Source organism: Ischnura elegans, chromosome 1 (genome assembly GCF_921293095.1).
Source record: "Ischnura elegans chromosome 1, ioIscEleg1.1, whole genome shotgun sequence".
Taxonomy (NCBI): Eukaryota; Metazoa; Arthropoda; class Insecta; order Odonata; family Coenagrionidae; genus Ischnura; species Ischnura elegans.
Genome location: NC_060246.1, coordinates 6,252,921 through 6,278,131, shown reverse-complemented (window position 1 = coordinate 6,278,131; position 25,211 = coordinate 6,252,921). Strand labels below are relative to the sequence as shown.

At 40.4% G+C, this 25,211-nt stretch overlaps 1 protein-coding gene and 1 non-coding gene across 2 annotated transcripts in view; one reads left to right on the top strand and one right to left on the bottom strand.

Moving 5' to 3' along the window:
• On the bottom strand, positions 1 to 107 carry LOC124173791. The gene has a single exon (XR_006868756.1). It is a non-coding gene; the product is annotated as a U6 spliceosomal RNA (small nuclear RNA).
• A 3,786-nt stretch (positions 108 to 3,893) lies between these two features.
• The window catches only part of LOC124154265, a 297,186-nt gene continuing 275,868 nt past the window's right edge, over positions 3,894 to 25,211 (top strand). The window contains exon 1 of the mRNA XM_046527881.1: positions 3,894 to 4,208. The gene's annotated coding sequence lies outside the window, so the exon portion shown is untranslated. The remainder of the gene's footprint in view (positions 4,209 to 25,211) is intronic.

The following is a 25,211-nucleotide window of genomic DNA, read 5'->3' as shown; positions in this document are numbered from 1 at the left end:
AAAAATGTGGAACGCTTCACGATTTTGCGTGTCATCCTTGCGCAGGGGCCATGCTAATCTTCTCTGTATCGTTCCAATTTTAGTATATGTACCGCCGAAGCGAGTACGAAAGAAGCGGGGTCACGCGCCGGTATTTATAAAGCCGAAACAAGAATTTAAGTGTTATCGAGAGCTAACTTTGGTCGATTTATTGGAGAAAAAACTAAGCATTTTATATTATATATCATATAACCATTTTAAGGGTAAAATGCAATGAATACTTATTGCATTTATTGTATACACTTTTTTTTCGTATTTTTGTGATTAACTGAGGTTTTGCATTGTTTGATGCTATACAGCCGCGACGCGACGCTAGGTAGCCGAAAGCCATCCAACTAGAAAGCTACCTGCAAATGCGAGTAGCTTCTACCGGAATACTGCCTCCCATTGTACATATGATGAATTCCCACACCTCTCGATCTCATGTATATGATCGTTATCTGATCCCATTTCCTATAAACAGTGGGCGGAGTCACTTTTTCGTATCACTTGGTCGTGTGTCCTATTACTGCTTGAGCTGAACTGCCAGATGATTTCTCTCCCTAAAAGATACATGCGGTGAGCCCACTCGACATCGAGCGAATCATTTCTTCCGCTCTGATACTCTCTGTCTGCATTTCGTATTTGTCCACCATTCAACGACGGCGCGCGGGAACTCTCCCTCCGAGGTCGACGGATACAGCGGAAAGTTCGAATTCCACATTTTTGTGGACTCATTACTTCGCGTGGAATTAAGTTGCAGCCACGCAAGAGAGCACCATTCGCCGCACCACACGCTGAATTAAAAAAAGTGCATCATACGCCTTACTGTACTTTTCGATTCCACGGTTGTTTTAAAAGCATCGCCACGCGAAGCTTTCGATGTGGGATAGTGGGAAGCTCGATAACCCCCCAAAGTGAATCGTACCAGAGAAAATAATTCATTAAAATAAAAAAATAAAGCGGAAGCGAGCTTGCTAAAAAGTAAACGCGTTACGTTGGCGGATTACAGGATTATTCTGATTGATAGGTGATGGGACGGGGAGTGGATCATAAGTGCCATGATTTTCCCATCAACATAAAATTTTATCCTCAGAGAGGCGCTGTTTTTTTTTCAGAAAAATAGCAATAATTCATCCGCACGGAACATTTAAGCGTGAAATTCCAGCGCCTGTGCGTCAATGGTGACGTTCATAGAAAAAATAGGGCGAATATACGCGTGGGGTTGATCGATTTTGAATTAATGAAAGTTGATCAGGAACTACATGTGGAATAGGCGCAATTTTCAGTCTAGAGCAAAAATCGCCATCATCATCTCTGAGCACGAGTGTCCCAATGTGAAGTCGGCAGCCATCACGTAGGCCCTTACCCGGCTGGAAACCCGTGAAGAATTCACCCGCAATTAACATTGCGTTCTCTCTCTACGATGATCAGGCTGAATAATGTCTTGACGAGTAAGCATGATTGTTTGATTGCAACACTGCGCTTTTCAACTTACAGTGCTAGCGTCACAACTTCCAGCTAAACGATTTCACAAAGGAAGAACATGCTACATTCTTCTTCTCTCCTGACTTATGTGTTCCCCTTTATCGAAAAATATGTGCGCATAATATAAATTCATACTTAGATGTTGGTTTGACCTTGAAGGTTTACCATCTGGGCTCTCACAACATAGTCGGATCGCATCACTAATCATTGCGTTTTACTTCTTCCTGCGTGTAAAAATTGATTGAATGAAATGAAAAGTTTTTTGAAAGTAAATTTCAAATAATGAAAACTAGATCATTGAAATTTTTCACTTTTCCTTGCAGGCATTTTTTTAGTGGTAATGATGAGTTTCGGGGAGGAATGAAGGAAAGTGTTCAATGGAAACCCGAGAAAACTTTACCAATTGGGGCAATAATAATAATAATAATAATAATAATACGTCTTTATTGGGCGAGATTGGGACTAGAAAGTCCCATCTTCCATCTAACCCTACAAGCCTAGATCTAAGAGGGGGGGAGGGGGCAAGCCAAGTTGTGACATTTTAGCATGGGAAAGAAGAAAGAGACCAACATTTAAAAAAGTTATTACAGCGCTTATTACTTTATTAGATTATTCCTTGGAAAAATACTTTTATTTTAGTTACATATCTTTTACTAATACATATAAGTTATGGTGGGTTTAAAGGGAATTTGTAGATTACTTTCGTTTCATTTCTGTACTGATTTTGCTTAAAAACTTTAGCGATTTTTCTCTCTATTGGGGGGGGGGGGCAGCTTCCCCTCGCTGGGCACGCTCATGTATAGCGTGGTTTTTATTAAGGTTTTTAATCGCTGAACCTTTTATTTCGAAGCTGAATATAGACTTGGTGCTTTCATTTTCTAACGCAGGGCAGTCGGCGCGTCGACGCAACTTCCGCTGTCTGGCGAGTCTCTAAGGCGTCTCGCCTTGTCTGTTCCTGGAGGTCAAGGGTAGGAAGGTCGCTCATCCCTGACGAGACTGCGGAACTAACCACGCCAGCGAAAATCCGACTAAATAGTGTGCGGGGACACACGTTACGAGAACGCGCTGAATATCGATCGGGGGAAGAGCACCTCGACATGCGAACCGGTCTGCGATTGAGCAGCCAGCGATCGTGCCTTGTTTCCCTCCGGCTTCGTAGTTATAGTTACTGCCCCTCCCTCTCCTACCCCCACCCCCTTATCCGTCCACTCGGGGACGTTGTCAACCAAATGCGACTACGGGGATAGTCGGAGGGCATGGGCTGGATGCTTACGGTGGATTGCACGCGACCGGCTGCTCGAATGTAGGCACTGGGATTTCAGCATTCTACTGCTTCAAAGTATTATATTAAAATGTACTGGCGATCTTCCAAAGTAAACAGAGCTTAAAGTAATGCAAAATATATTGAAACCGGGCGTGAAATTAAATCAGAGTGTTTTTGGAGAGCTTCCAGCAAATTTTAATTTAAAAACATGTCAGAATTACCCAAAATTAAGCCTGAAAAACCTCGCTGTGCATTCAAGCGAACAATAGAGCGACCGCGACGCTGTCAAAAAAATGCATGAAAAAGTCGTTCCCTGAGTGTTTGCGCTTCCTTAAAGTAACTACTCCATTGACAATCAAAGTCATTACATATGTAATTAGTTAGTTATTTTTTACTCTCTAAACTAAGTTATAAGGCCGCAAGAAACTTCGGGACATATCAAAAATACGTGAGTGGCCTGCTAGTATGAAGCAGCTCTCCCGATGAAGATTCAATATTCATAATTTACGCCTAACTTATCATTTATTCTCATTAACACTCAGCGATTGGCTTAATCTGCGTGCGAAGCGGGGTCTAACTAACTCACTAACATGGTCTACTTCACTGCTAAAAAGAAAACTGTTTATGAATGCATACCTACTGAAAAAATGGTTGGAGTTTTCTCTCACCAAGCATACCATTCTCCAAAAAACATATAGGATTAATGAGATAAGCTGTTATAAACAATTTTAATACCATTTGACGCTTAGCAATACTAATGATTATATTAATGTAAGGTCATATGTTTTCAGCGATTCAAAGATGCAATTCACAACTGCTATTATCATCCTGGATCGTTCGAGTGACACGTCGTCGTGCCTTGTTTTAAAGGGCCGACAAAGCCAGCCGCCTCACAGTCAGCGGGTCTACCAGGGTGAAAACTCGGGTTGGGAATAGGGGTCGCATCCAGGTCGCATCTTTTTCGGCCACCACGCGAGCGAGGGAAGCGATTGCCCTACCCTCCGCCAGGTGGCAGGGCCTCCGACTCTCTCCCCCTGTGTGCGGTGTTCGCCCCTGCCCCCACTCCGCCCCTGGCGTTCTCCGTCGCTCTCCTCCTCGGCGAAGTCAGTTCGTGGTGCGCGGAGCGAGTGCAACCGACGCTCCCGTCACCGAAAACTCGCTCTCGGGCAAGAGTTCGCCGCTGGTGTTATTGTCCCGCTCTCGACCTACCCCTCTCCCTCCTTCCGCCCCTCATCTGGGTCTGCATTCGAGAGAGGGAGGAAGGTGTAAACAAAGTTTCGGATTTTAAGGAGAGGAGAAGAAAGAGAGGAAGTGCTTCGTTCCGATCGGGGGAGTTGTGGGGGGAATGTGACCCCTCTTCACCCCCCCCCCCAACGAAAGCGCATTCTGAGGAGGAAGTGGATTTTGGAGGCGGATTCAGAGGATTGCGTTTCTTGAGGTGAGTGTGGAATGTTTCGTTTTTGACGCGGATGAGAGGCATTTAAAGGGACTGGAAATTTGCTCAAAGTTTTGGCGCTGCGATGTCCTCGAATCTGCCGCGCGCGAAGCTGCGGATAGGCGCGGCGAAAATATGTAGCATCTATATTCCGCGGATAAATTACACCGGGTGACGCTTTAGACCAGGCGCCTTCGACTTTTTCAATGCAAGGGGCAAAAATCACTTTTCACATCGTCCGGAGGGCCACAATGATCCACGTCACTTTACGACCACACAAATAAAAAACATATAATTTCGAAGTACAATAATCTTTATTGGTTAAAAGTTCAATCTATCAATGCGATTTTTGACATTGCTTATTTTTGACGAGTTTGTCGATATATATTTTACATTGAGGGGGGCGATTCAATATTTCTTTATTATCGCAACAAATGAGCCGGCGGTCCGCAGGTGGAAGAGCCTTGCTTCAGACGAAAAAGAATCCCTCGAGTCCGTTATTAGCGATCATTCGCTCAAATTATGATGCCTTTGCAGTTTTGCAAAAATGGATGATACTCCTTTTTAAGAATATACATTTTAATGTTTATCATCTTAAAATATGTACACTACATCAAGTAATGCGAACCACAAGCTTTTTAACAAAAAGAAGGAATGGTACATGATATTTTCTGGGTAAAATATTTAATAATAGCTTACTAACGATTGAATTTTCTTTTGAAATCTTATAATGTCACCACATACATATTTGTGATACTTATTTGCTGAAGTGCAGTCAACATTGCAGAGTGCAACGCAACGAATTAAGAAAAATGGTTTCGCAAATGACCGAATGCGAAAACTAGCCATATATAGAGATTTTTTCGTGCTCGCCGCACTACGAGAATGACCGTTTTCATGCACATTAAAGTGCCGCAGGCGAAGCAGCTTCATTAGCTGGTCAAACGAATCGGCTCTTAAGACCGTTTTACACGGGGCACGTACTTGCACAATCTGACGTGTGTGCGAAGGTGCAGTCAAAATTGCGTCGTGTAAAGCGGTGAATTGCTAGAACACATGCGAGAATGCGTGGATGTGAGATGGCAAAATAGCCCCTGTTCTAATTTCGTTCATGAATTCGCGCAATTCCACGCCATTTTAGAAATAAATGCAGCTCTAACCTGCTCAATTCCGTGCCCCGCGTAAAACGGCCTTTACGGGAACCACCTTCCTCTCCATCCGTGCCTTCATTCGCGACTTCTGTTTTCCTCAAGCGAACTTTATCATCGGTGCTACTGAAGGCGGCCAATTTAACGAGACGACTTATTTGATTAAGGAAACTATACTCCTGCCCTAATAATCCGAGGCGATCGACACCTTGACCAAGAATCCACAGTTTCAAACGGATCTTTACACGCGTGAAGCGAGGCGGCGCGGTACACGGCATTCGAAGTAAATTGCTTATACATTGGCTTTGAAAAAAAGCCTTGGAATGCAAAAGGCGTCTCCGGCACTGAAAATACTTCCTCAGTATCGTGCACACGATCAAGTCGGCTTTGGGAATTTATTTACGTAAGCGTCAGCTGTACTGTGTTTCTTTTCATGTTTTATGTGCATTAACTATAAAGAAAGAGGATGAGGAAAGGCTCCAAGTTTTTTAAATGTAGATGTGGAGGAGGATGGATTCGGTAGATGGATTGTAGTGGTTTGCAAGAGGCTTGAAGATGCGATATTCAAGCGGTGAGAAGGGGGTGAAGAAGTCACTGGCGTCCGTGTTTCTGGGGACTGCTATGATCAATGTCTTCACGGCAAGTGTTTTTGACGGTTCAGACGTGGGTCACATTAGGAAGCAAATTAAGTCAAAAGAAAAATATTTAAATTCAACCGATTTAGGCATGATATATTGAAAGTTCAACATAATAAAATAAAATGTAGTACTTTTTGCACACATGGCACATTAAAAAACTGTGAAAAAGTGAAACTACGTTTTATTTCAATATTTCAAGAAACATATTTTTAGGCGTGGTATATACTGTTTCTTTCAAAACTTACGCAGACATTGAGTTACTTAATATTAAGAATTCAGGTTTTGTTTGTTTCTGTCAAACATTTGAGGGACTCCTAACCGTCAGCTGATATCTTCACTGGATGGTTGGGTCTTCGGCACTTGTCTCACCCTCTTTTTTAATATTTCAGCGCCGTTTTCCGTCGTCGCGAAGGCGAAAGAAAGTTGACCTCTAGTTCGCAGACGCTCTCTTCTAAGAAGCAGTTTTGCCAAACCCTAGACCCTACTCTCCTGGACCCTAATGCCCTTTTCATTTCCCTTCTTAAGATGTTTGTGATTCATCAAGCACACACATCATATGCTAGGCAGCGGAGAAATAAGGGCTTCGACATTATTCTTCATCATTTCAAATTTCGATAAATCTTAAGAATTTTTAGTATATCTCCATGCAATAAAATGAGCAAGCGTTAAATTTTTATTCATTTGCAGTCAAATTACAATTATCATTTTATATTTATCAAGAACAATTATTCCTACCAATACGGGACTTTTTAGAGCAGTATAGACATAGGAGAAAAATGTTGAATTTTGGGGCATCCTTCATTAAATCCATAGACCAAGAGGATGTTTGAAACTCACCAGAGTTCCCAAAATGGATTTAAACCTGATTCTTAATCGAGATTATTTTAAACCTAAATGATCATACGGAAGATCCTAGGGCTGGTGCTAAGTCATTTGTGCCGATGAAATTCAGAGAAAATGATTAAATCATCGTTTCTGCATACGATATTCATAATGACGCAATGGTGTTTCTGGATAGTAAGGGTAAATTTAATTATCCTGTAATATTTCGGAACTCACAGATCATCGGAAGAAATCACAAATGGTAGGAAACCACTATTCTATAAAAACATAAAGAATTAGCTTTGCTAAAATGACTTAGCAAATTTCTAAATACAATTCCTTATTTATCGCTAACGCTTCGATTAAATGCACATTATTCAAAACGGGCCTTGAAGCGAGAATTTGAAAAAAAAATTGATGGCTGACAGGAATTCAAAAGAAGATTTTTTGTAATTTACAGACTATCCAATGTTCCCGCTAGACATTGCCATTTCCAATTATACTTTCTTAAAAGAGATAATTGCCAACATATCTTTCAAAAGAAAAGTAAAGATGGAGAGTGAAATTAGGCGCTTAATTATTGGAATTTCCAAATTTTATGGGAAGAACTAATACTTTTGCTTCTCAGACTTCCTTAGAAGGCATCAAATTTATTGCTATAATTTTTGATCTTATTTATTATAAACTTAAATTTATGATATTTATACTATATCATTAAAATTTATGATCATCTAATTGTATGCAATATATTTTCATAATTTTAGACAGAATGTCGTATTCAGTTGGCTCAGCTATCAACATAAACACTCTTATCAAAAAAATAAATATATACTTAAAAATATACTCTTTAGTACCTACTGAAAGAAAGAATATACCTCTGCATACGAAGAAACATAGAGTCAATCTCCTATGATAATGTATCATAAATAGTCGTCCGGAGCAAGGGAGTGATTTAAAAATTAGCCTAAATTTAAAATTTTGGATTCAATTTTAATTATTTTAATTACTAAAGTACGTCGAAAAACTTGATAGAGTTAAAAAATATACAGATACAATGAAGTTAGGCGCGCTCCTCACGTTATATTATAAATTTATTTCCCGATGGTGGATTTTGTCGGAGATAACGCATTCTAAATTGCGCTTCGGTATGAAAACGATGTCTGGGCTGTGAGTGAGTGAAATTACAATTTCTCCGGCGCTAAAAAAAGCACAAAGGGTATTGAAAAAAGCAAGCTCGTCGGGCTGTGTTAACATGGGCGAGGGCCATCGTGCGTGAGACCCGTAAATAAAAGGGAGGGAAAACCTCGGATTTTCTCCCTTGGAAGCATCCTCACTTGTCACATTTTCCTCCGCGCTCGTGAAGTGACGGCGCCCGCCGTTGAGTTGGGCCACAAGTTTTGAAGGAGGACAAATTACTCCACCAAAACGCACATTGATATGCATCGCAAATGGTTCAAACTAGGTTAACTTCAAATCTTGGATAGTTTGAATCGTATTTTTAGGCTCGTTCTCATTTATGCGAGAATAAATAAAACGTAGGTATTATTCCGCGCGTGTGTGAGCTCTTTCAAATTGTGTAATCGCATATGTCGATGAGACATTACCATCATCATTAACCTGGATATTTAGATTAACAACGATTTAAAAGCGATTATGACAGCCCTAATTAACTGTCCAGGCTTGAATGTAGCAGGAGAAAAATTGGAGTTACTAAAACAATTATTTTAGATTCAAAATACGTTCACTGCCGCTTAAAACGCCTCTAATTGAAGTGTCATAGAATATTTCAGTTATGGAATATTCTTTGGCTTTTGCAGTTTATTTTGGGAATAAAATTTACTCCGCCTCACCTGGTTTGACGTATGCATGAATTGGTTTCCTCCCAGCGTGCATTTAACTCTCCAACAACTCCAAATCAACTCTTTTCATCCGTCGTGCTCTCGAATAGTAAAAGCAACAATCCCAAATCGATTTTTAACCGAAAATTTGAAATGCATACAGTAAATTGATAAGAAAAATAAATTCTAAGAACCAAATATTATTTAAGGAAGTACTATATACAAACCCTATAGACTGATAACGACCCCAATATTTGGGATTAATGTATTTGGATAAAAACATAATTAATGAATGTGTTTTTTGATCAATCAATTTAAGGGATCGTTTTTAGTTTACCTAGAGTGATGTTCATTAAAAGAGTATTTAGTTCTTAGCGATCGTCTTGATAATTATATTGTCATCCTCAGAGCTAGTAGTTTAATTAGGAAACTAAATTCAACCATTTTGCATTAATAAATATAAAACAGTATATGGCTGAATGTTATTCCCTAGAATTGTCATTAGCTTCCAAGCTCTGCGAATCACAATAGAACTATCAGAACGTTCTTAAAGAGATAAACACTCATCTCAATTACGTGGGGACACACGATAGTACGAGCAAAAAGAGGGGGCCATGAAGTAAGTATCACTGAACGACGCCACTTGTGTCTTCCACCTTCAGTGCCACCCTAAAAGCGTGTGTGAGTGGAGGGGCGTCAACTATTTATAACTAACTCCGCCTCATCAAGCCTGATTGATATACTGGCCTGCTAGACATCGTCCAGGGGAGGAGGTGCACCTAAGAACGACCACACCGCACTCATTCCACTTAACGGAGGAAAAAATACCGCCCAGTTATGACACTTGTGATTCCCTATTGACAGTGAGGCATATGCAAACCGAGTAACGGGAGTGAAGTTTTTTGCACGGAAAAAACAAGTAAACGGGAAGCTAGAGAACATGTTTAGAAAAAATAATGAAACAAGTAACGGCGTAATACTTTTTTGAAACAGTCGAATCTCATCAATAATGTAAAGAAACGCGAGCGCTTAGTGTTGCATAAATTAAAGGGATCAAGAAAAGATTAGAGAGTGAGGCGGTCCAAAATTACCTGATTCGTCGAAGCACCTTTAAAATCATTTGCACTACTCTACCTCTCTTTTATTGAGCAGCTCTCAAGATAAACAAAGAAAAACAATCAAAAAATAGCGTCGGCAGCGGAGAAAAAATTGCAAACGCTTGGCGATGAGAAAAACGAGTTGTTGCGAGTGGCGATCGTGCTGGACACTTTCCGCGCGTCCTCCCCTGCTGCTCGGCGTGTGGCGGGGGCACGCACGCAGACGAGTCCCCGCGCCGGGGGCGCACGTGCGTGCTGGGGGGCCATGATGCGGCCGGGGGCCATGATAGCCATCTCAGCGAATGTAACACAACGCCGCCACCGCGGGCCAACCCTGGCATCCTGCACTGCCGAGCTCAAACGACGGCTAGGGCTACGAAACGGACTTTGATGAAACTAATATCACGGGAGATCAAGGACTCGACGAAATTTCACTCGAAGAAGCTACTTTTTTACCACCAGATTTATAAAAATTCTTTCTTTCATCGGTAGGTTTTCGTTATTAGAAATCAGATTCTACGAGTAAGTTTGCTTTTGATGTTAAAATTGTTGTAAGAAAACAAGGGAATTTAAGTTAATCGAGTTCAATAGCACTTAATATTTTTCAAATCAACCCTTAAAAGCATACGGGGCTCACAAAATTTGATAGTAGAGTTATGAGCGGAACGCACAACATTCGGATTCACTCGACGGCAAAAGTAAAGCATACATACCTTATCAGATTTACTGAAAAAATGAAACAATTAGAATGCTTACGCCTTCGATGAACCGAGACAATCATTTTCCAAATGCGTGAGCTCGCCGATGAAAATGGGAAGAATTGCGACCAGTAATGGTATGCTAGTAAGTGATATTCTATGTCGCTATCCCACGTCCATCCTCTTCGTGAACCTGACTTCGATCGAATTCAAATAAATGGAAACAGCACCAGGAGTAAAGCAACAGAAATTCGTACTCTCAAAAGTACTGTGACTAAGACAAATATTTTACTGGTGTTGTGCAGGATAAGTCGCTCCGCCAGAAGTTGGCATTATTAAGCAAGAGAAAAAGTTTGTGCCTCTACTCAAGACTCTCATATTTCATCCTGCGCATGTTGATCACTTCAACATAACGCCAATAATCTACTGTCTGTATTTTGACGAAACTCAGTGAAGGGAAAATTCGGGTTCTCGCGACTAATTTACAAAAAACTGTTTACTGCTCATCAGATGAAGTGCATGGAATCGTTATTAAATTTTAATATTGACATCTCATTTTTAATGAAAGCATTTTCGCGTAAAATCAGCATATAATTTTTGCCCATGATAATGGATTGCATCGAATATACTATCATAAATGCTTTAGGATTAGAACTGTAGGTCATTCGTCTCTTTAATGACTTTGGTGGCCGATTTAAATAGGCATTAGTGTAGTATAAAATTATGAAATTGGTGCTTGATTGATGATAGATGATAAATAAATCCCGTTAATAATGGCATTAGTTCAATGAAGCTGCGAGAGTATATTTTCAGAGTGATCTCCGAATCATGTTCGGTCCCCATTAATTCTCATTTCTCGAATTCCGCGATTTATTTTTTATTCCTCTAATTGAACCAAAAAATTTCACAACACATATGAAGTTACGTTTTAAATTGCTGTTTACTTCTCTGATAAACGAGTAATTCAAATGGAATGCAACAACATGCGTCACTGAGAGTGAAACATGGTTCACGCCGCTATCGATTCAATCGTTCGAGTCAATTGCTATTTTTCATCGGGATGTGAGATGGGAATGCTTTCTGGAACGTTACCAGGCAATTAACTTCCGGCTGTCAATTAACTCGCGCGCAACATTGAACAGCCTCCACCTGCGTTCATGCATTTAGGATCACGGAAGTTCCTGCAATCTAGGACCTGAATGAAATAAATTTAAAATTTAAATGTAATGCTGTAGCACATGGTTAGATATTTCCTGTAAAGTTCTAAAGCTTATAGGATCGCATATGGCATGGCAAAAGCGGTGAAAAAGTTTATGGCATATCATTCATACCTCAATTGCAATAGATATTGAGCGAGAGCTTTCATAGCTATATGCAGAGCCATTTCATTCATCCGAGACATATCAAAATTATGGTAAAATGTTATAATATTAGCTGACATATTTTTGTCATCATTTTGATTTGATTGGCACCCAAAAATGTCGTTAAGAGAAAGTTTTCCATACGCAACTGATGACTACCGTAAATACCGAGGACTTGGAGAAGGGGATCATGATTACGTTTTTTACTGTTTTACGCCGATCAATAAAGCTGAGAAATCTGCCGGCGGCAATTCTGAGAAAAGGGAAATGTCGTGTATTCGCAGAAAGAGATGATCATTAAACCATTAGAGGAAAAGTATATTGCTCAGCCGTGATCCTTACAGGATAACAGGTCACGCTATCATTGCACCTTCTCGGAATAATACTCACCACTTCCTAAGCGAATCTTATCTGTACATGTTTAGGAATATGAAATTAAATTGGTGGAATAGAAAGAGGTAATTGTAGGATGGAGATACGTAGATACTGGCAAAAAGGTCGAATCTGACCATGCCGTTCTTTGGTGCAAGGAATTCTTTCAAATTATCTTGAATATCGTTAAAGGCATGGAAATAAAGTATATTTGTTGCTCTCTCCTATTATTTCCACTGCTTCCTTCATCCTTCTAGCGAAGTAAAATTAACTCACCACTCCAAACTTCCGTCTTTAGCGATTATCACGGCTTTTAGCGATAAAGTAAAGTCATGTTCGTCATCCTGATTCAATCTCATTCGTGTACAACGCCGCCGTCTGCCGCCTGTCAGTGCCTCTCGACTGAACAAATGAATCCCAGCGCGCACAGCACGGGCTTCCGGAATCGCCGGCAGTCTCCCTCCGGGAAGCGAATGACGCGCCAGTTGAAATCTTCCGCGGCCGCTTCGTCCCAACTAACAGCCGCGAATACCACAGCAGCGGAGGGTCTTAAGGCCTGTTTACACGATACATTAACTCGTACGGGTTAATGTCTAAATGCATGAACGCGAGAATGAACGCCAAAATGCACCGTGTAACCGCCCAACTTGTGCGAATGCATGCACAGAAAATAGAACCTGTTCTAATTTTGTTCATGCATTCATACATGTTCCGTTCCTGTCCACCAAAATCATTCACGCAAACGTACATTAACTTGTACGTGTTAATGTACCGTGTAATCAGGCCTATAGGCAAGGACGGTGGTACGACAAACTAAGTGCACGCCATTTTCATTTCAAAACTCCAAAATATACTCTTCTCACCGTACTAAATCGGCAGACGGACAAGTAATAAGGATTTCCTTAGGATAAGGAAGGCTATGATTTATCAAACTCGCGATTAAAAATCAGCAGTCATCGAAACATTGTTTAATTATTAGTTAAACGACACAATGAAAAATTTCACATTAAATTGACGAAAAAAAATTTCATAGGAAGGAATAATAATAAGTACATTCAATATCACCAACTTTTCAATTTCTCCATAAATTATGCAGCCTTTGACATCACTATTCAGAGAGACTTTCGACAGTTTTAAAATCATTTAGGTATTCAAGAGCAACATTTATAATGTATTGCGATAAATCAAGGCATTATTATCATGAGTAAAAGAAGAAAAATACAAAAGCACGACGCGTAGGAGGACTCCGTGCAGCGTCTCTGAAATGCACACGATTCGGAGAGGAAGAAACTGACAACACAGGCTGAGAGAGAAAAGAAGGAAGGTGAAAGAGCATTTAAAGGAGTAGGGTGGATCACGGGAAGGGAACAGGTGACTATCGAACCGCGTGCGCTCCCCAGACGGGGCGGGCGGCACGCGAAGCACAGATAAGTATCGGTAGGTGTGGGTGGATATGAACAGCCAGCGGAAGGAGTGGGGGTAGAGGGTTAGTGTGGGGGGGGGGGGGGGAGATTCTGTCGAGACCACGTCTATTTCCTCTGGCATCGTCTCCCGGAGCGAAATACTTATTAGCGGATTTTTCAAACCATACCAATAGATTGATGAGATAGAGAGGTCTCCACTCTCCACAGGTGAAATTATCCCCTACTCCCCAGATGAATTCCCTCTCCCCCACGAATGAATTCCCCCGATGAAAACTTGAAGACAGTTTTTATTATCTCTTCTCTGAAGACTCGCTGGTGAATTATCCAAATTTGCCATTTTCAACTGATGTCATTTTCGAGATAGAAGCCTTTGTACCGATAAACAGGGTGGGTAACGCAAAGCATATTGCAACGAATTTCAATTGTATGAGGGGATGATTATCTGCTGTGAGGGCGTGCCGTGTCTCCCAACGCTTTGGAGGCATTGCTACTTATCAACGGCCTTTTATAAGACAGCATGTGCCTCCCAGATTTGATTTCATTTCAAAGCGTTCTTCCTCATTTCTCTTAGAAATGACGTCACGGGTCTTGATTACAGAAGTCTGGCGATCGATCTCCAGGAATTAGTTGTCATCTTATATAATAATATTTGCGTTCCTAATTTCATCATCAGGTTACATGAACTAATTTGAAACATTTGATACTTAATGGAAGTTTTTCTAAAGGGTTTTTATTTTCCCGGTTAGATGCATCATAGCTACGGGCAATTACTGACACCAGGATACAATATCGAAGTGGGATTTGAACCCTTGATGTTTAGGTTGACTTGTGAGAAGCTTATCTCTTTGTTAGTGTTTAATACGCGGAATTTTAATGCCTGAGCGGCTCTTACATTCGTAAGAGAGTAGGTGTCAAGGTGAAGGATACAGCTAAGCTAGCTATAATTACTCTATTCACTAAATTCCCGCTTCAACACCACAAATAGTTGGGATAGGTTAGGCTAGAATTATCCTGGACTGCTCCAAAGGCGTAGGAACGTCACACACACATGATGAGGAGGCTACCTACATTTAATGGGTCACCTCGAACGGCGGGAAGTTATTGTTTCAATGGGTTTATCTGAGTTTGAAACTGTGATCTGCAGCTGAGCGCTCTACTCACGAAGACAACACAATGTCTAGCTTTGAAATTTCCCCAGCAGCTATGGTTGAAGCAGGCTTTCAGATACCAAAGCACGGTCCAATATAAATTTGACTACCATAGAATGTTTTTATAAAATCTGAATGCCACCCAACGAAATGATCGATGAATTATTCTCATAATCGAATAATCCATAATTTCGTTGGCAAATTAAATTAGGATCATCGGTCAGCAGAGCCATTTCATTGGTAAATTAAATAATGTTTTTGCTGGTAGCGGTCCCCGTCGTCGGGCGGCGCGCGTTCGTCCTTACCTTCAATTCCTATCCTTTCCCTGGGGGCGTCGTTGGGCGTCGTGGTGACGTCTCCTATCCGTCTTTCCTCCCTCAACCCTTCCCCTCCTGAGGAGTAAAAGTCACTGACTTGCTACCCGGCCCTGAGGAGAGTAACCTTCGCGCGCCCCCCCTGGGTAACCGTTTCCATTGTGACATCCTCACTTGCATATCCAAAAGCCGCTTTACGCATTGAAATTCCCTTGTATTAAGTAACTCTGATGAATTCTCTCCGGTTTCAACCTACACTTCAAGGGTTCGACGAAGAGCCCCGTGTCAATCGGTGCGTCCAGGGTGCGTGTGCTTCACCCTGTTCGGATCTGAAACTGAATTCATGAAATGCTTCAATGCGGGATTTTTTTTCGGGATATTTGTCGTTAAAATGTATACCTACACAATATCGATTTGGATTAAAAATATGATTAAAGCTACTATCGTATGCAATTCGAGTGATGAATGTGGGCAATTACCTCCTCAGACTCCTCGTTTGAGTACCCAGTGGGTACTCAGAACTACCCACTCAGTACTACCCAGTAGTGCTCACTCTAACTGTACCCCTACCTCAACAAGAAGTTAGAGGTAAAATGCATTATTTGTTGTAATGAAACGCAATGTGTTCAAGTTTTATTTTTGGGGAAACATACAATAGATCTTCTTGAATGAATCCCGTCGGCAGTTTTAAATGATTTTGGGAAAAGTAGCTGTAAATGAATTTGTAACTCTTATCTACTAGTTACTTTTTGAAATTGCAACTTATAATACATTTTAAAAAGTTACCGTGACTAAGGCCAGTTTATTTTCTTTTGGTACTCCACTCATCTGAGTGAAATATGTTTATTAGAAGCCCATTATAGAATTTGTGATGAATAGGTCGAGACTCAATGTTTCATCGTCGCAATATGTTTTATGGGAGGGGCACGGTTAACGAGCCTATGTCCCTTTAAATTTCCCCCTCCTATTCCGATAAGGGCGTCTTCTTATCTTCGTCTCATTTTTTCCAAGAGGGCGCAGCGTCGCACGGGGAGGTGGCCTCGCAAGTGAACATCACTCTGTGATGCTGTATGAAGGTTTCGGGCGAACTGGGGCGGCATCTTGCGGCAGTCCGCAAGGGGTGGGCAAGAGCTAAGATGGGTCATGGGCTGGCTTCCAACTTTTATTGCCCTCTTCTAGGATAGTGTGTTCCGTTGGCATATAGAAAAGGTCGATCACAAGGTCGTTTCGCCACATTTGTGAACAGCACGTTTTTTCCAAGAGAAGAATTATTTTTTCAGACTAGCGTATGCAATGATTCCTTTATGTGTATAAGGGAAACATGACCGTTATAAAAAAGAGTGACTCAATCGATCGCTTATTTATGAAAGTTCACGCTTTACATTAATAGGAACTTACTTACATTAATAGGATTAATAGGGGACGCGATTCTGTTTTCATTGACGTTATTTTAACGCTGCTGGGTCAGAGCGAATACAAGGTCGGAAATAACAAGTGTATACTCTAGCTTTGATGTTAATTTTCGACCACAAGTAGCACAGCATACGATAAATTGTGGTGAGATGTGAAAAATTAGAACCGCCCGGACGATACGTGGTGCGTGCGCTCTTTCACCGTGAAGAACGGCTTGTAAATGGCGCCAAATAGAAACAGAATTCACCATGAGTTCATGGAAATCTAAATCTGAATCCAAGCTAATATTCATTCGTCGATTCATTCAGCAAAACGAAACCTTATGTCCCAATTCTAATTTACTCCGTTACCATCGGTTTGGAATATAACGGAGAGCTAATTATATTTGGATTCGATCCGAATTTATCTTTTAATCCAATTAATAACCTAATTATTTTTAAATTGCAATCACCGTTACCGATACTCCGCCGACACTTCGCATCATATTGAAACTCATTGCTTTTATGCAAGATTTTTGATATCACAAGTTTTCACGGTCAAATTAATAGAAAATTTCTTACGGAAACCCGACCTGTGGAGTGAAGTTACACGGAGACAGCGTTTTCACAGGAAACACTTTTTGGGCTTGTTTTTACCCCGGAAAAATAATATTTCACATCAAGTATTGACTTCCGAACAGAGATTATTTTTAATGTTTCAATGACTGTTTATACTTTAGATCCAAGATGACCATTCATACGCCGGAAATCTTAAGTGCCTATAATAAGCGAAGAAAACATTACCATTCCTCTTGCATTTGGGTGTTTTTAATAGAATTATTTTGATCCTCGCAAAGCGACGACGAAAAACTTCTTTCCTCTCCCACTTGATTGCTGTTTTTTGCCCTTCGCGATCAATGGAGAATGGCCGGGGTCGATTCAATATGCCCCCAAACCAAGGTTCATGGATTTGAGTTTGGAATTGCCGCCGGACGTTCAGCCCTTTCTGCGCCACTTCCCTCCACATCCAACACCGCTTCTACGAGAGAAAGTGAATTTCGCGGCGAATTTAGTGATTAATTGTGTGCCATCTCGGCGGTGAGACCTTCCCCGTCGAAAACCAGCACGTCTGATTCCGCGATTCTCTACACTAGAGCCATTCATCCCTCCCCCTCTCCTCCACGCCGCCTCGCTCTCCGAGTTTCCTTTGTTCTCCCCCTCCCCACTCCCCGACGACGCGGTGTTGTGTTTACCGGGACAAGGCCTCCCCGTAGTCATGACAACGCTCCGCGCGCGAACCACGTGACTCCCTCCTCCCCAACCTTCCAACCGCCCACCCACAACGCGTTCTCCAGAACTAAAAGCGTTGCACGTCAAGCCGAGACCGCCAAAACCAAAAACTGCCTCTCTCTCTCTCTATCTGAAGTACATACATAACTCCCTCGACAACGGTGGAGTGAGGGGCTGCATTTGCCCCGGTATGCGAACTAGAGGGTGAGGTTTCTCCGTGCGGTCACGTGACCCGAAGCGGCCTTTTCGGCGGCCACACGGATTACGACGCGCACATGCTACGTCCGTCTGCTTCCATGAAAATATGCGCCTTCGTGCCAACGCCAATTCCTGCCAAAGTATTCTTTTTCAAGCTCTCTTCTCCACGAATCTCGCAAGGCGGAATTTTGAGCCCGTTAGACATTGCCATTCGCAGACGAGTTCGTGAACTTGGTTGGCCTAGGCACAAGTTATCGAGCGGCTGGTAGACAGGAAAATGCATGCATTGGAATGGTCTACACGGAAGCAGGGTAGAAATAAGAGGAAAAACCTTTAATGCAACGCAAATAAACACATTATCAATTTAGCCTGGAGGGTGAAAGACGAAGAGTATTAAAACATTTTAAATATCTAAAAACTAATCACTGGGGCACGCACACTCTAGATATGAGCGGCTGTTTTTTGATTTACCAGCCCCAGATTTATCCTCCCTTCTCCGGCATATTCGCAAAACAAGATTAATCTCGCACTCAGTTAACACTTGTGTGTATGTACGAGTTATCTTTATGCGACTATGTGTTGTTCCTCGCGGGAGCAACTGCTCCTTGAGAAGGCGAGGCCTTGCATTTATCATCTGCTTACAGTTCAAAACTTGAGAAATTATTGGGTTACTGCAGCATTACCCGCAAGGGGAATTGGTATACTGGCTTCATATCATAGGTCCAAGTCCCAAAGGTACTTGAATGAGGAACAAAGGTGATGAATTTGGAAGTTGACATGTACAAATTCAATCTTGCTAGACTCAAATATGGTAGAGAGCAAAAGATAGAAGAATTTGCGGCATTAGGAATTACGGATGGACCTAAAAATAAAATTCCCATAAAAGATAACTAGAGGATAAAACTTCTTCCATATTGAAATAACGAGTCTAATACGAATTTATTATAAAAATTAGAAAATATTCATCGAAGTACTATCTATATGAATAAAATAAAGTCGAAAATTGTGTAGTTACACCATGTTAAGCTCTAGAACGGCTGTACCGAGTTCAATGATATTTCGTTTTTTGGATTCATCTCAGCCCTGGATAACAAAATAAACATTAAAAAATATAATTAAAGTTCACAAAAAAATAATCTTCATCTTAGGAGTATTTTTTAGGAGTTGGTAACATTGCAAAAGCTGTGAAGTCGGTCAAAACTAAAAGCTCTTTTTTGTTTTTACCAATTCATTGACTGAGCTTCTTAACTATATTAAAATTTTTTGTTAACAATCGTTAAAAAGTATTAAATATATTAAAATAATGTTAAAAGCATTTAATTCCAGCTAAGCCCAGCTCGAGATGACGAGTCACTACCATGTTTGTAAACAAATCTCCAAGCAATTTTTAATCGGCAGTGTCCGTGTTCCTGTCGACGAATCGAGCAGTTTGATTTAATTTCCTCAGAATTTTTGCAAATTCGTTTCATCGGAAGGTGAACTCATCAATAAAGTGTTCACGAATATGATTGATCACCACAAAAATCACAAATGGTTGATTAGGCGAGCAATTGTGACGGCCTAAATCGAAGATGTGGATAACTCAAACCAGGTGAATAAGGATCAAATTGTTAGTATTCTACAAATATATTGACAGAGTAACAAACGAATACGAAGTAACCAACTATCCATCTGAATTTTTAAAGTCCTTGGATGTACCTGGCTTACCAACGCACGATTTACAGCTATAGGTAGGCTCGGTGCTCATGAACTTGAGAAACCTAAGCCAACCAAAACTATGCAACGGAACGCGTTTGGTGGTAAAAAAGTAGATAATGAATGATATTCACGACACTGCACTCAAAGAAAAATTCAAAGATCAGAAAGTTCTCATTCTGAGGATTCTTATTCCAACTTATATGCCCTTTTGAGCTTAAACAGATTCAATTTTCAATTTGTGTTGCATTCGTGATAATGATTAACAAATCACAAAGTCAATCTTTCAGTGTTTGTGATGTTTGTGCTCATGAAAAACCCATGATTTTTCATACGGTAAGTACACTAGTTGGTAAACCATGCGCTTTATCTCTTTCTTTTCTACATTTATTACGATTCATCCGATTTATCTTGCACCCGATAAAAAACAAACTGTTGTATATCAGAAGGTGCTTGACTTAAGAGTGTAAACCCAAGAGAGTGAAATGTGTAGGGCACACCGTGGTGCGTTTACGCATGGAGCACGTTTACACAGTGCACTTATTCCGAACCGAGTTACTGTAACTGAGTTACTAAAAAAATTCATCACATATCGTTGCATATTAATCCTACTCTCTAGGGGCTATTCTTACACGATTTTGAGCATCATTCAAGTGCCAGTATAGCGTTGCGTAAACTTGGCCCGTTCTCGGGGCCAAGTTTACGCAACACACTTGGACCTAAAAAAATTTTGTTTTACGGTTAAAAACACAAACAGCCAACAACTGAATGCATAGAATTTTTACTTTATTAATTGCTTTATAAAACCACAATGTCTGACATTTCTTAAGTTAAAACATCAAAATTAGAAAATTCATTGAAAAAAATCCGCGTAAGCGTCCCTCGATTCACCCTATGAAGATTGAATAAAGAAAATGTCTGTCTCACAAGCAATTTTGATACTTATTTATGTGGTTTTATTGATTTTTTCCTTATTTTATTATAAAAGTCAAATCTGATTAAAACGGTACAGCCGCTCTTGATTTATGAATGGGGTAACTAAATGTTCTTCGATTGCTAGGCCGTACGAAGTTCGCCGTGTCTGCTAGTCTAATTACGTAGTACAGATTTTGAGAAAAAGAAAAAAAATGATAACAGCAACTGGTATCTTTATGGGTGTAAGATATAATTTCTATGGGCCACATTACATAAATAATATGACCAAATGGGTATTTGAATATGGCCCTTCGATTGCTGGTTAAATGTAGATCTATTATACATTATGTTACTGCAAATTTAAACGCAACTGCTCCCCGAGTTTTCAATAGTGGTTGATGTTTGATTGAATATAGTATTGTTACAAATCAATGAAACTTAAAATTATCTGTTTTGAGTATCATTAAACGTGCAATATTTTAAGAATAAAAATTTTGGTGTGGCTTAATGTTAATGCTTATCTCATATGCGACATTTTCATTTCAAGTTATGAATGAATGCAGTTAAGCTCTGGGTTAAACTCAAGCAATTCAGACAATGAAATCGTAGTTATGAAGCCTCTGTTCAGGAATTAAAATAAAATCGCGACTGACGAATCGACGCGGAGGACAACCCAGAAGCCAAACTTCGCCCACCTCTATCATAGAACTAAGATCATGTATGAGTGAATGTAATTTTGGAAGAACTTGAACTAGGGATGTTTTTTAGTCGACAGCACAAAACATTTTTGAATAGAGTGCTATCCGAGTGCATGTGAACTAGCTCGAGCGTGATTCAATTTTGAGAGCGGGGTACAGGAAATGGTCTCTTCAGCTTGGCATATGGAAATTAATCTGAGTTCCTCTGGACAAAGTCAATTCAAATTCTCCGCATAAGTTTCATCGACGGTTTTTTTCGACGGTTTCCGACCGCTCTCGCTTCAAAACGACAAAAAATAGAATGAAGAGATAATCATCGGAATGGTCGTATATTGTTGAGAGGTGGAGTGGATCAATTGTTAGTGGATGGAGAAGTGGACTGAGTGAGTGGCAAGTGGCGTGCGTTTGTGAAAAAAGCACGCACCTCTGATGCAACTACTGCCGCGGAAAGTGCCTCAAGTTGGATTTTATCGATTGGTTCGCTTGCATCGCCTCACTATCTTGCGCATTACATGCATCTCCCCCTGAAACACCATGCCGCGAAAAAAGCAGCTCACCACTGCATCGCCTTGTCGCGTCCAACACAGCGCCCTCCCCCTACTACTAATCCACTCATGTCAGTATAGCCAGCATCCGGAATTATAGTACCACCTATTGACGATTTTTGTCATCCAATTTCCATGGCTGGATCCATGCCAGTGGCTTCAATTTCGATAATGGGCAGCGAAAAATCGGAGCATGAATGTAAGTTGAAGATTACTAATAGAAGTTCAGAAGTAAGACAGGGTGTTGGGCATCATAAACTGGAATCGTTCCGATACCTACACCGATTTAAAAAAGTATACTAGAAATTTCAAAAAGAAGTTAAAATGTAGTTAGTTAAAAATTATGCGGAAATTTTTAAATATATTATATTTTCAGTTTGATAAAGAACATCGGAGTAAGAATTATTGTTTAGATTGCGGTTTTCAAGGAAACATATTCGAATTCAATTTTTTGTGCATAATTTATGTTGGGAAATCCTGTTTTTAAATACTGCGATGTCTGTCCTATGCAGCAACAGTTGCTGTTGCAGTTGAGGCATTGTATTTTATATATTGCAGTACTCAACACGACTACGAAACTACCGAAAGTAATTAAACAAAGAGGTTATTGAAAGAAATTATGCATATTTCCAAAAACGAAAATAATGTAATTAAAGATTAGGCATGGAAAATTTAAGCAAAATTGATAATAATGGAATTAATCAAAATTATGAACTGTATTACCTTAGTTACCATGAATAAACTAATGCAATTCATTGCAAACAAATAATTCCAAATTCTAGTCTCTTATTTTTGATTAATGTATGATTATTATACAAAAAATTCTTTTTTATTTTATTGCCTTAAAAAACTGTTTTAACTTTTTAGGCATGAAAATGACGCACTCATATTCATTGATAGCCCTAATGAAGGCGGATTAATATGCCGAAACGTTGGCAAACGAGCAATTTGCATTTAAAATTCTTCAAGACCTATACTCGAAGACATTGAATCATCACTAAACATAATGGCCAAGAGAAAGAAAAAACTCAATTTAATTTCTTTAATATATATTCTTTATTTAAAAAAATATTAATTTTTTAATCGATTCAATATTTAATAATATACAAAAATATTTTTTACTTAACTCACCAAAGAAAGGTCACTGAGCTTCGTTGGATGATATTTCTTGGTACCCAAATGAACAGCAATATTGCACCATTTCGCAAATCGTACGCAAGTCACGTGACACATTTCCCACGTTACCATTGTGACGCTCGGGGTATGTTGGGACCAAGACAGTGACGTCACCCGCCCTCTTCTCTACTAATCCTTAATCTTAGGCCAGCTCGGGCCATGTACGACTGCCATGAATAATTATTATGAATGGGAAAATGATAACAGTTCGACTGTCGATAGAATAGAAGATTTTGAGGCACAGCAGCTATCTCCCGAGTCACAATCTCATGCGAGCAACATGAGCAGAGGAAAAAAATCCCATGCATTTCAATCATGCATGGAAATAGGCGCAACTTCGTTTTCACCAAAAGGACGGGGTTCGGTGGTCGCAAAACCGTTTGCCTGCATTTCCCCTCCGGCCTTAATCGCGGCGGCTTCGAGTGAAGGGGCCTTGAATAGGAGTCAGGGAGGGGTTATCGAACCACGCACCGCTGTTCATATGGTGGTAGCACTGCCGAGGGCGAGTGGCTGGATCGCGTGTTCGACTCTTGGTCAGGGTGTGGCGAGATCTGTCGACTTGGTGACCGTGTACGGGAGAAGCTATTGATCGCCATCAGAATATTCTCAAGGAGGCTCCCTGCCTTCCAACGCATTGAGCGAGAAATGGCGACGCAGAATTTGAAATTATATTAAATACAGCAATTTGCAATACGGAATATATTATTTTACTGGTTCCTTAAAAACGTAACCTCAAATAAACGATAAAATCACAGATTCATTGCCACGAAATATATTAACAAATAAAAAAGTAAGCAGCAAGGCGTGTTGATTTGCCATATCGAAAACACAAAAAAAGAAATGATTTTTGTCTAGTTGTAAACTGAGTTTATACAAGGAAAATTTCATTCCTGGTATCATTTTCAAAAGTTTTCCATTATTATGCAAATGATTCTGACTTTATTTCGCAGAGATGACATGCAGCAGTTTGAAAAAAAAAAATAGTTTTCGAAAACCCACGCAGTACCCAGCCACTTTAAATTCTCTTTCAAAAGTTGATTGATCTATAAATGCTTTGCGTATCTTCATTATTTAAAGTTGCTATGCTATCTCACACCCTTTTAGTTTGTGGTTAATATCAGAACCTATATTAGACTGATGAATTTATGGCAAAACCTTGGTTAACTTAATTATTTACTTTCATAGAAAGCCTTTTAGCTGGTTACGCGTGGCGATTACCAGTGAGTTTTCAAAGATTTCCAAAAGAGTTCGTTCCTTTTTATCGATCAATTCAAAAGCTATTTGCTTTCGCTTGCTCCAAAGTATTTTAACTACCAATCGTCGTGGATAATTCAGCGGCAAGACGGAAGGGTTACTTTTTGTATGTTGCATTCTTCTTCACATGAGTGAACAACGTTGACGAGATGTCATTTTATGGAGATGGCGCATTTAGGTCGCACTGAATGATCACGATCGCCCAACTTAAACGAGTCTATCTCAGATGATTACAAAATTTTGTGTAGAAAAATCTACTGGTTTTCAATCTTTTTCTACATGATTATATCGGGACATGTGATTCCTTCGGGGGCAATATCTTCTTGGAAATGTATGACTACCCCGTCATCACTCGAAATTCAGGTGAATAATATCAATTCGCTGAAACCGTGACGTCTCGGAAGGGCTATAATTCCTCGAGTCACGCGAAATGCACTGATGACAGCTGCACGGAGGGTGCGGGATATTAGTGGAGTGGAGCGCGAAAGCCAAGATGAGGGGAGAATGCTCAGTTGGTTTTCCTTCGTTCACGTTGCGCATGACTTTGAGCGCGCTCCATAAACCGCTTTGGTACCAATCTACGAGCACTTATGCGTGCCAATTGAGATAGTTATGGACGGAATTTTGCCCATCAATATATTTTTACCCATTCATCGTTTTTATTTTGCTATACACACGTTGGCAGACAGTAAAATTTTGATATATTTTCCGGTTGTAATATGGGTGACCTCCGCGGTTTGTACGCATAATATCAACTGCACCACAATTTAGGAGCCGTTTTCCGGTCATTCAAAATTAGTGTCGCAGCCGAAAAACCGAAGTCTATGAAGAGCGCTGCGCCGCTTCGATATCTCCTCTCCCGTCATATCATTCATTCCCTCGCACGAACTCTGACCTTGACCACATTGCTATCCCTTTTTTCCTTTCGTTCGGATCGGCAGCTCAAATGAATGCCTATCCTCTGATCCGTGGCGCGACTCGTGT